This window comes from Arachis ipaensis, chromosome B5 (assembly GCF_059453495.1).
Source record: "Arachis ipaensis isolate K30076 ecotype BB chromosome B5, ASM5945349v1, whole genome shotgun sequence".
Lineage (NCBI taxonomy): Eukaryota > Viridiplantae > Streptophyta > Magnoliopsida > Fabales > Fabaceae > Arachis > Arachis ipaensis.
The window spans coordinates 72,182,546-72,195,893 of NC_142440.1; positions in this window are offsets into that span (position 1 = coordinate 72,182,546).

The following is a 13,348-nucleotide window of genomic DNA, read 5'->3' on the forward strand; positions in this document are numbered from 1 at the left end:
CGAGCTGAACGACCACCCCGCACCCCGGAAAGGAATGTTCACATGATAAATGGAGGTTTTTCAGGAGGAGGGATCTCCAAATCATCTCGCAAAAGGCACCTTAAAGAAGTATTTCAAGTTGGAGGAGGAGAAGGATCACCCGACCTCCCTACTATTACTTTTACCCAGGAAGACGCGGCAGGCATCATCCCGGGACATGATGATCCCATGGTCATTACTATCATATTGGCCAATGCCAATCTCCACCGCACACTGGTGGACCAAGGAAGCTCAGCGGATATCTTGTTTAAATCTGCCTTCGACAAACTCGGCCTACAAGAAAAAGAGCTCAGAGCATATCCAAACAGCTTGTTTGGAGTAGGAGACACTCCAATCCAACCCCTTGGATATATCTCACTACACACAACCTTTGGAAAGGGAACCCGATCAAGGACACTCAACATAGACTACATCGTAGTCGACGTGAGCTCAACCTATAATGCCCTGATAGGTCGGACAACGCTAAATCAGCTTGCCGCAGTAGTTTCAACTCCACATCTATGCATGAAGTTTCCAACCCCAGAAGGGATAGCCACGATAAAAGGAGACCAGAAAATTACGCGACGCTGTTACAACGAAAGTCTTAACCTTAGAGGCAAAGGAGAAGAAATCAACAGTATCGAACTCGAAGGAGTTCGAAGTCAGGAAAAACTTCGTCCACAACCAGAGGGCGAGATCGAGGAAGTCTAGATCAGAGATATCCCAGATAAAACAACAAATATTGGGGCGACTTTGAAAAGAGACATAAAGGAGTCTCTGATATAGTTCTTAAGAGATGATGCCGACCTCTTTGCATAGAAGGCCGCAGACATGCCAGACATAGATCCCAAAATAATGTCCCACAAACTGGCAGTATACCCAGGATCTCAGCCAGTACAACAGAAGCATCGGAAGCTCGGACCAGAGAGATCCCAAGCTGTGGAAGAACAGGTACGAGCTCTACTGGAGGCAGGATTCATAAGAGAAGTCAAGTACCCACTATGGCTAGCCAACGTTGTATTGGTGAAAAAGTCAAATGGGAAATGGCGGATGTGCATTGATTACACCGATCTGAATAAAGCCTGTCCAAAAGATCCTTATCCACTCCGAAGCATAGACACTCTAGTGGATGCCTACTCTCGATACAAGTACCTTTCCTTCATGGATGCTTATTCGGGATATAATCAAATCCCAATGTACCCACCTGATCAAGAAAAGACCTCATTCCTAACCCCAAAAGCAAATTACTGTTATGTCGTCATGCCATTCGAACTCAAAAACGCAGGAGCTACCTACCAAAGATTAATGAATAAGGTCTTCGAAGATCATATCAGGAAACTCATGGAGGTATATGTAGAAGACATGTTGGTAAAAACTCAAAGTAAGGAATCATTACTGTCCGACCTCGCCAAAGTGTTCGACACCATCAGAAAGCATGGCATGCGACTTAATCCCGCAAAGTGTACCTTTGCAGTAGAAGCCGGCAAATTCCTAGGTTTCATGCTATCACAACGAGGAATTGAGGCAAACTCGGATAAATGCCGAGCTATACTCAGCATGAAAAGTCCGACCTGCGTCAAAGAAGTACAACAACTCAACAGAAGACTAGCAGCCTTGTCCAGATTTCTAGCCAGATCAGTCATAAGATCTCTCCCCTTTTACACCACACTAAGGAAGGGAAAGAGGTCTGAATGGACCATAGAGTGCGAGCAAGCCTTCCAGGATTTCAAAAAATTCCTGGGACAACCACCCATTCTTACTCGACCACGTGAAGGAGAAGCACTCATATTATACCTCATAATGGGAAGTCGGGCAATAGCCTCGGCACTAGTCAGAGAAGACGAAAGTGGGTAACAACCCATCTACTTCATCAGCAAAGCCCTACAAGGGGCCAAATTAAACTATCAAAAGATAGAAAATTTCGCCTACGCTCTCATATTAACTTCTCGATGACTTCGCCCGTATTTTCAAGCTCACACCATCAGGGTTCGGACCAACCAGCCCATAAAAGGCATTCTACAAAAGATAGACTTAGCTGGAAGGATTCTACAATGGGCAGTCGAGCTATCTGAGTTCGATCTTCAATATGAAGCTCGGATGGCCATCAAGTCACAGTATTTGGCCGATTTTATTGCTGAGTATACTGACACCCCGGGAACTCCTACAAAATAGGATCTCTATGTAGACGACTCTTCAAACAAAATCGGGAGTGGTGCAGGTGTGATAATAGAAAGCGACCAGGGAACCCAAATCGAACTCTCCCTAAAATTTGAGTTCCCTGCTTCAAACAACCAGGTCGAATATGAGGTATTACTAGCTGGTTTGAGACTGGGTAAGGAAGTTGGAGTTTAAAAGCTTATCATCTTTAGCGATTCGCAAGTAGTCACCTCGCAAATAGCAGGGAGTTACCAAGCTAAGGACCCTACCATGAAAAAGTACCTGGACAAAACCAGGGAACAACTCGAACAACTCGGGGAATATGAGGTCCGCTATATACCTTGGGAACAGAACGCTCGAGCTGATGCACTCTCAAAATTAGCCAGCACCAAATCAGGGGGCAATAATAGAAGTCTCATCTAGGAAATACTGCAAAGCCCATCAATCTCGGAGGAAGAAAAGGTCCTAGCCATATCAGGTCCTAGCCATATCAAGGATGGATGACCCCCATAATCAATTACCTCAAATCAGAGACACTCCCTACAGATAAGAAGGAGGCGAAGAGGTTGAGACGAGAGGCACCATACTACACCATCATAAACAACACCCTATACAAAAGGGGAATTTCGACACCCCTATTAAAATGTGTGCCGACCTCTAATACAAAGGAGGTTCTGGAAGAAATACATAGCGGCATGTGTGGCAATCATCTGAGGGCACGAGCTCTTTCCAAAAAGGTACTCCGGGCAGGATTCTTTTGGCCGACTCTGTAAAAAGAAGCAATCAAGTTCGTTAAGACATGCCCACCATGTCAAAAGCATGCTAACTTCCACATCGCCCCACCCGAGGAGCTCATCGGCATAACATCACCTTGGCCATTCGCAAAATGGGGACTCGACCTCCTCGGACCCTTTCCCCAAGGATCGGGACAAGTCAAGTTCCTTATTGTAGGGGTATATTACTTCACAAAATGGATTGAGGCAGAGCCCCTAGCTAATGCCACTGCTCAAAGAAGTCGGAAATTCTTATACAGGAACATTGTCACAAGGTTTGGGATTCCCCATTCCATCACCGCAGACAATGGCACTTAATTCACATACGCAGGTTTCAGGAAGTTGGTAGCTGACTTGAAAATAAAACACCAATTCACATCCGTAGAACACCCCCAGGCTAATGGACAAGCAGAAGCTGCCAACAAAGTCATACTAGCCGGATTAAAACGGAGACTGCAAGACGCAAAGGGAGCTTGGGCTGAAGAGCTCCCACCAGTCCTATGGGCATATCGGACAACTCCTTATTCCACGACGAGGGAATCACCCTTCCGATTAGCTTACGGAATGGAGGCAATGATCCCAGTAGAAATCAAGGAAGGATCCCCCAGAGCAATCCACTACAGTGAAGAGATCAACTCCCAACTTCAAAGGGAAGAGCTCGATTTACTTCCGAAAATCTGAGAAAGAGCTCGGGTTAAGGAGGAAGCGTTAAAACGTCGAGTGGCCACGAGATATAATCGGAAGGTAGTTCAGCGAAGTTTCGCCCACAACGATCTCATTTTAATCCGAAATGACATCGGAACAGGTCGACCAGGAGAAAGAAAGCTCGCAGCTAATTGGAAAGGACCCTACCAAGTTACCAAGGTACTAGGAAAAGGCTACTACAAGGTGTCCAAACTCGAGGGGCGAGAGCTACCAAGGTCGTGGCATACCTGCAACTTAAGAAGGTATTATAGTTGGGAGGTAATAAAGATCTTAGGTCAAGGTGCACTCTTTTTCCTGAAAAGGTTTTTTAACGAGGCACCAAGCCAAGATTTGTAAAATTGCCTAACTTAGAGGGGTAAACACCCATATGTATATATTCTTGCCTATATGCCTATTTTCTATGTGAATAAAATTTTCCAGATTCTCTACAAAGTTTCTCTACCAAGATGCATTAATCCGAACGCAAAAACTCATCGCCCGATTACAAAGCTACAGGTCGGCAAAGTGAAAACCAAATTCACCACCCGATCAAGATGAAAATTGAATTCATCGTCCGATTTTGACAAAGTTGGCCAAGTGAGAACCAAACTCACCGCCCGATTTCTACAAAATTGGCAAGATGAAAAAGAGATAAAAACGGATTAATGCAAGAAGTTATAAAAAGTAATCCATAGAAAGAGGCCTGACGAGGTTTGAGTAAAAATGGATTGCTAAAAATAAGTCGAACCGACATAAAGAAGTCAGATCAATCGACCAAAGCGACAAAAGTTATAAAAAGTAATCCATAGAAAGAGGCCTGACGAGGTCTGAGTAAAAATGGATTACTAAAAATAACTTAGGACGGACCGACATAAAGAAGTCAGACCAATCGACCAAAGAGACAAAAGTTATAAAAAGTAATCCATAGAAAGAGGCCTGACGAGGTCTGAGTAAAAATGGATTACTAAAAATAACTCGAGAAGGATCGACAAGAGCAGTCGTACCAATGAAAGGTGTGCGCTAGAAGGTACACAGCTCAGCCTAAAAAGCCACGACCTCACGACAAAGCTACCAAAATTGTTTTTTTTTTAAAAAAAGTGTTCTATGAGAATACGAAAAAAGTCATCACATCGATAAGAAAGAGGTCGGACAGCCGAATCTCGACACCTTACAGAAGATCTACAGAAATCCCAAAAAGACAGCCAGCACGTCAAAGAAAACAAGGCTATTCTAAAAGCATTAAAAGCTCAAAAGGCCATCTGAAGGTCGACCTCAAGAGTTTAAAGATATCTTTTGTTTTTCCAAAATAAAGTTGCTAAGAAAAGCAACCAAAATGTCAGAAAAAGAAAGCACACCATGCAATGTTACAAAAAATAAAAGAGTTCAAAATCCCACAAACCGGGCTAAACAAATACATAAAAAGTCACAAGGGATCCAAGGTCTCCTCAGTGGCGGCACCCTGGGTCGTTGAGGGAGGAATGATCTTTATAGGAATCGTATCTACCGTCCCATCCCCCCGATTTAAAATTTGGACGTCGGGGTCGGACTCGGGGTGGCTGACCTCAGCAGCAGCAGTCGAAGAAGTCGCGGCAGTAGAAGCTTTGATCGGCGGCTCTGGGGGAGGACCTTCCTCTTCATCTTCATCCGGTGCAAGGACAATCTTACCATTTTCAACAATATTATCCAAACTAAAAAGACTCAGGTCGAGCTCAGGAGCAAGAACTTGGACCTGAGCTTTTAGGTTCTCATATGCATCCGTCACGCTGCCCACAAGATGGCCCTGAAGCTCAGAATAGTCAGCACGGGCCGAGTCAAGCCTCTCCCTGACCTCCAGCAACTCACCATAAGTACGGGTATAACTCTCCTTCGACTTCTTGGCCATCTCCTCGGCTAGATTTGCAGCAGCTTCCATAGTAACAGCCCTGGATTTTTCCTTCTCAACATCCAGTTCCAGCTTGATCACTTTAGCATCCAGCTCATCCTTCAAAGCCTTAATCCTATCGAATTCAGACTTGGCATCCTTCATAAAGGCTTTAGTAGCATGAACAGAAGACTTTTGGATAGTACGAAACAAGGCCGCACCCATATGAGCCATCAGAACACTATTACTGGTGATAAAATCTAGATGGTGCAGGATGGACACATCATCCATCGGAAGTCGGCCATGAGGAGCGATTTGGTTATCAACAAATCCCATGGCATCAATGTCAGGGGAATCCAGTTCATAGGGCTCAACAGTCTTTTGCTTCTTGGGAGGAGGACCGGCAACAGAAGGAGAAGCAGCACCAGAGGTCGACTGGGGAGGATCAGAAGAAGTCAGGTGAACCTGAGGAGTCAATATGACTTTTCTCGACCCAGAAGTATCCGAGGTCGACCTCTTCTGAGTAGCCTTTGAAGATTCCTCCCCAAAACCTTTAGCCGAGATGTTCTGAGCCGCGGTCGCCTTCCTCGTACTCTTAAAAGCCTTTATGGAATCAGTGGTCTTGACCATCTCTGAAAAAATAAAGTAGTAAAACCAAAATTGGAAATTAGAAAGAGATGGATTGACAAAACCAACAAAATAACAAAGACAAGGCTAAAAAGAAATCGACGGATACCCAATTCAGCTAGAAGAAGGGAGGGATCCCCTAAAAACTTCTTCGTATCAAGATGGGGAGGCTCCCCCCAATTTTCCTCCAGTGCATGTACAAAAGCCTGGTCGACTTCATCCAACATTTCCCAAGAATACCTAGACACCACCACATTATTTTGCCAGCATAAAGGGAAGGCTGGTTCATTATTTTGGTCTAAGAAGAAAGGCCGAGCTCCTTCAACAGCTCGGACCTTGAAATAGAAGTTCTTAAAATTCCTAAAAGACTCATCATACATGGAGAATACTTTCTTTCCCTGGGTAGCACGGAAAGAAATCCAGGAAGCCCTCTTCTTAGCTACCCCAGGCTTCGTCAAAACAAAAAGGTAAAGAAAGAGAGTTTGAGAAGGTCGAACATCCAGTTCTTGACACAACAGTTGGAAGATTTTTATGAAGCCCCACGAGTTCGGGTGAAGCTGAGAGGAGATACGTTGCAGGACCACAATAGGTCGGTCTCAAAGGAAGTAAAAGGAATGGTGATGTTCATTTGGCTGAAAAAGAAGTCATACGCATAAAAGAAGGGACGTTCCCCCTGAGTCAGAGAAGGAAAACAAACCCTCTCATCAGGGTCAGGCGCTACCAACTCGTAGTTTTTCTCCTGCTCTCTACTACTACAAATCCTATGATGCCTCCTAAGCCGCACACAGTACTCAGAATCAACCACGGAAACACACATTAAAACAAGGGAGTCTAGCCAGTCAGACATGCCATCCGGGACCTTGGTAGACATCTCAACAATATTTTTGCGAAAAGACATGGGTCAACTAGTCCTATAGTGAGAAAAAGGAAAAATGGGTTACTAATCAAATAGCTTAGACAAAATAGGAGACATCTCGGACAAGTATGGAGATAACTCGGACAATAGCATGCGAATATCAAAAGACTCAGAAACAGCAGTAAAAGGAAACCCCAGGACTCACACCAAGGTCCAGGGGCATCCTTTGGAGGCAATAACAAAGCAAGGATCCAGGAAAAAGAAAAATCTCGCAGTTTAAGCCCTAAAAACACAAAAGAAGATCAAGCCTTCTCTGACAAATGGCGATCCATACAAAATAGCAAAAACCATCAGCATCAGACAGACCACGCATAAATCATCAAAAAGATACAACCTTTTTCAAATTAACAGTTCATTACTTCAAGCTATAAATAGGAAAAGATCTACGCATAAAGAAATCAAGTAAAAGGGGGCAGAAACAAGCAACAAAGCGAGAAAACCCTCAAGGCGCACATTACAGGCACAACGACGCAGAAAAGATTCAAGCATTCTAACATGAATCCGAGCAAAAATCAAAAACTTTTTCATACACAAAATAAGCACAAGCATAAAAAGAACGGCGTGAAAAGTAAAAGAGAGAGAAGATGAAAAGCCAACCTGCAATGGAGAGGAGATGATAAATGATCAGAGACTGAAGCAACGACCGAAACAACGCCAACGATCGCCTTTGCAAGTGAGGAAAAAGAAGACACGAAGGCCCAGAAACAGAAAGGTAAGGAGAAGGGAGAAGTTGCAGTAAGCGAAGAGAAGAGAAACTGAGGGAAGAGGCTTTGAAATTCAAAATGAAAGATACAAAGAAGGAAACAAAGGAAACAGCAAAGAGTTAATAAGTTTTTTGACCTTCGCACGTTTCCAAGAAAAAGCCAAACGCGCGCCGTAATTAAAAAAGGAAACGTTTCGCATTCAAAGCCACTAATAGGAGTTCTACAGCGAGATCAACAAAAGAATGCTCGAGCTCGGTGATAAACTCCTATTTTATGGTTTATCTTGTGCTCAATTGATTGGTTTTTATCAAGTCTTTGCACACTTATTCATACAAAATAAATGGTTTTACAATTTCCTTCCCGATTATGTGCTATGATTGAAAACATGCTTCGTTGCTCTTAAATTTTGCTAATATTAATCCTCTCTTATTACCATTCGATGCCATGATAGGTGTGTTAAGTGATTTCAGAGATTATAGGGCAGGAATGGCTTAGAGGATAGAAAGGAAGCATGCAAAAGTGGAAGGAATACAAGAAACTGAAGGAACTGCTAAAGCTGTCCAGCCTGACCTCTTGGTACTAAATTGACCATAACTTGAGCTACAGAGGTCCAAATGACGCGGTTTTAGTTGCGTTGTAAAGCTAACATCCAGGGCTTCACAACGATATATAATTTGCTATAGCTGCCCCGAAGCCAGGTGATGCGAACGCTTGGATCACGCGGACGTGTGACCTGGCAAAAATCCAATCCACGGGAACGCGTGGACGACGCTTCCACGTGACTTTGCAGCGACCTGTACATACCAGAAATCACTGAGGGTGATTTCTGGGCTGTTTTTGACCCAGTTTTTGGCCCAGAAAACATAGATTTGAGGCTATAAAGTGGGGGAATCAATTCATTCATTAAAATAATAGATACAACATTCATATTCACAATTTTAGGTTTTAGATGTAGCTTTTAGAGGGAGAGGCTCTCTCCTCTCTCTTAGGATTTAGGATTAGGATTAGGATTTAGGATTTCTGTTATGATTAGGCTACTTCTCTTCATTCCAGGTTCAATGTTCCTTTAATTTATTTTCTACTTTTATTTATTCTATTGCTTTAATTGTTATTTATCTTTTCAATTTGGCTTATGAACTTTTCATGTTAAGATTTGGAATTTCTATTTAATAAAATTTGAGGTATTTCAGATTTAAGGTTTCTTTCTTTTATTTATGTTACTACTGCTTCCTATCTGAAGGCATTTTTATTCGTGTAGATTTTCTCCCTTTTTGGTTTGGTTAAGTAATTGGTAACACTTGAGTTATCAAACTCAGCAGTTGATTGAAAATTAGGATTGCTGATTGATTTGGATCCCTCTAAATATAGTCTTTCCATAGGATTTGACTAGGACTGAGGAATCAAGTTAATTAATCCACTTGACTTTCCTTTATTTAGTAAGGGTTAACTAAGTGGGAGCAATAACAATTCTCATCACACCTAATAAGGATAACTATGATGGGATTTCCAGTTCTTATACCTTGCAAGAGATTTTTATAATTATTAATTTATTTTTCTTGTTATTTAAATTACTTGTTCCTTAATTCAAAGAACCCAAAAACATATCTTTTTACATAACCAATAATAAATCATACCTCCCTGCAATTCCTTGAGAAGACGACCTGAGGTTTCAATACTTCGGTTATCAATTTTATTGGGTTTGCTTTAGTGACAAACAATTCTTTGTACGAAAAGGATTGTTTACTGGTTTAGAAACTATACTTACAACGCGATTATTTTCACAAAAATTCTTTACTAGCAAAAATCTGATCGTCAAAATGGCGCCGTTGCCGGGGAATTGCAAACGTGTGCCTTATTATTAGTTATTGTAAATATTTGCTTTTTGCTTGTTTATTTGTTTCTATTTTTACTTTTTCGTAAATTAATAGGTTATTGGTTTTTATTTAGTTAGTAAAATTTTTGAAAATAATGTTCCTTGTTCTTTCTTGATCTTTAAGTTGTTCTTGGTGTTCATCTTGACCTTCAAGTTGTTCTTGGTTGTTTTCTTCGTTTTGATCTAAAAATTTTAAGTTTGGTGTCATTTTATTGTTTTTCTCTTTCCTCATTTAATTCAAAAATATCTTTTCTCTTTATTTTAATTGATTTTTTCGAAAATTACAAAAAAAAATTCAGATTTTTATTTTAAATTTTTTATCTTATCTTATCTTAGTTTTAAATTTCAAAATTCAAATCTTTTTCAAAAATCATATCTTTTTCAAAATCTTATCTTATCTTATTTCAAAATCAAATTTCAAATTTCAATATTTAAATTCCAAAATTCAAAATTCAAATTTCAAAATTTAAATTTAAAATTTTAAAAATCAAACCTTTTCAAAATTTAAACCTTTTTTAAATCTTTATCTTATATTGTTGTCAGTGTTTCTAGTTTTAGGAGTTTATTTTCATTAATTTCTTTATTAGTTTTCATTTTTATTTTCTTTAGCTACTATGAATTCTCACCCCTTTGGTTTCAAGTTTGGTTCCAATGTTGTTGTAAGAAATGGAAACTATAATGAAAATAGGCATCAAGGTTGGAAGAATCAAAGATGGGAGGAGCCATAAGAATTTGATCAACCCTCTTGGCAACAACCCCCTCCAATGTGCTATAACCAACAACCATTCTATGATGCATACCAAGACAATAGTTATGGTGGACCCTTTCGTGACAAACCATATCCACCAAATTACTATGGTCAAGAGCCATTCCAGGGAGCGTACCAAGATGATGAACATGGTGGACCCTTTTGTAGTTACCAACAAGCCCCACCATATGCTTATGATCCGCCTTCCCAACATACCTTTGAACCACCATACTCACAAGCACCTTACCACCAAACACCCCATATGACCCTAATCCTTACCCACCACACCAACCACCATATGAACGACACCCAGAACCACCACCTCAATATTCACCATCTCCATATCCTTATCAAGAAGAACCACCTCCGCATTATGAGCCCTTTCTCCCAACAAATGAACCCTCCTATCCACCCCAACCTCCATTAGATAACAACACACTCATCTCTAATATCATTGGTCTCACCTCTACACTCCAAAATCTTATATCCCGCATGAACTAACCCTCTACCTCCAATATTCAACCCTCAAGCTTCAGTGCGCTTCCTTTTCAACCACATAATAATCTTCCCATCCCATCACCACCCTCCATGGAAGAGCACCCACATCCATCAATCCAAGGGCAATATGATCCCAGTTATGCTATTGATATAGAACAATAAAGAAGAAATCTTCGCGAATCCATACTTCATAAGAAGCTAGAGGAGGCCCTACAGATGAAGGTAGTGGAGACCCTTAAAGTCGAAGGAGTGGTTGAAGAATTAGTGAAGGAAGACATCAAGGAGGAGCCTGATCTTGTCTTAGAGCAAGAGGAGGCCCAAAGGGTAAAGGTAGGAGAGACCCTTGAAGATAAAAGAATAGTTGAAGGGAGTTGTCAGGGAAAGGAAATCATCAAGGATGAGTACGATTTTATACTAAAACAACTGGACAAAGCAGTAATTATTAAAGAGGTAGAAGTGGTTGAAGATTTGGGAGATGCAGAACCTCCATGGGAAAGTCCAGTCATAGAACCTCCTTCCAAGACATTTGAATTTGATGCCAAAGAGGGTGTACAACCTCCAAGGCATATCATGGCTAAAGACTTTGAAGAGGTTGATCAAGAGATGGAGATTAAAGAAGAAGAAGCACAACCTCCCATGCCCTTGGTAAGCCATAAAGAAGAGTTTGATTTAGAAGAAAGCTACCAAAAGGAAGAGGTTGGAATTGAAGAAGCTTGCAAAGAGGTGGAAGTTGTCAAAGAAGAGCACAAGGGAGTGGAGCTTGAAAACATCTTCCCAAAGTTGTTGGAGACCTCTCCCCCAAAGCCATTACCATCCAATACAACATTCAAGTGGGTAAAATTCTTATCCTTGCCCTTTACTTTCCTACTTGAATATGGTTTACTTGAGACAGATGGCCAGCTTAGAGCTCTTTGTGGTATTAAGAGTAAAAGGGAGATGGGTAGTGGTTGGCAACACAATCCTAGGTTCATTGTGGTTGGGAGCTCAAAGTTTAAATGCAAGGGTTAGTGTAAAGCTCAACTGAATGGGTCAAGGAAGTTGTTTGGATGCCGTAGTGAGAATTCAGATTGCTTACCACCCGGATGGAATCATCATGTTCCACTTGAAGACGGGTGCAGAAACAAGATTTGGGATCCAAGCATACATGAGGATCAAATTTGGGAGCTCAAAGCTTGTGAGGAACTCCATCAAAGCTTGAGAAATTTACTTGCTATTGATAGAGCTTATTGGAAGTCCAAGCATTGGTGAAAGTTTCAAGACGAGTTCAAGCACAAGCCACCATGACAAGGAGCTCATCAAATGTACAACTTAAGGACTTTAACTAAAAGTGCTAGGTGGGAGACAACCAACCATGGTATGATCATTCTTTTTTAGTCTTGATTTTATTTTATTTTGTTTTATTCTTAGTTTTATTTTATTCTATTTTTCTTAGTGTTCATGCATATAGTCTGCATTTACATCTGCATTCTGTATATATAAAAAAAAACACGCGACGCATAAGCGTCGCTGACGCGTCCGCGTCATAGGTGCATTCGAAACATGAAAGAAAGAAGCAGAGAGTCACGCGAAAGCGTGGCTGGAGGCGTGCCTTAGGCACAAGCATGCCCAAGCGACCGCGTCAATGCCGCGTCCGCGTCATTCTGAAAAAGAGCCTCCCACGCGACCGCGTCACCCACGCGAACGCGTGGCCCTGCAAAATCGACGTAAAAAGGTGTATGGCAGAGAGTTATGATGGAGCTGGGCTGGACTCGTGCTAGAAACACAAGCCCTATCACAGGAACGCATGCCCCACGCATCCGCGTCATTTTTCAAAATATGGCCATTCACGCGATCGCGTCACCCACGCGAACGCGTTACCCAAATTTTTGGCAATGCGCAAACAAAACAGAAATTTGTGCGTATGCGAGGCTGCTCTCGCGCCAATGGCACAGTTCATTTCACGGGACCGCGTGACCTACGCGTCCGCGTCACTTGAAAAGAGCCCAACCCATGCGAACGTGTGCCCCACGCGTCCGCGTCACTTGAAAATAGCCCAACCCATACGAACGCGTGCCCCACGCGTCCGCGTCGCATGCGACACACAGTTTATCCAGATCAGCGCCAGAATTCCTATCTTTTCTTCTCCAATCCTACTTATCTTTCTATTATCATTCTTTCTTCTTTCTTCTATCTTTTCTTATTCTTTCTTCCTCCTTTCTTACTTTCTTTTTCTTCATCTATTTAACTTCTCATCCCTATTCTTTTCCATTCTATTTTACTTAATTTATTTGCATACTTTCATTTATTGCATTCTAATTTTGTGCATATTTTTATTTTTTTCTAAATTTATTATTTTTCTGTTGGTGTTAAATTATCTTATTTAACTGTTGCATCTTCTCTTGAATTATCCTGGTGCTTCTTGACTTGTTTTATTCTGATTGGGTAATATTATTTAAATCAATGCTAATCTTTTATGATACTTGTACTCCTCTTGCATTGATATGAACTTA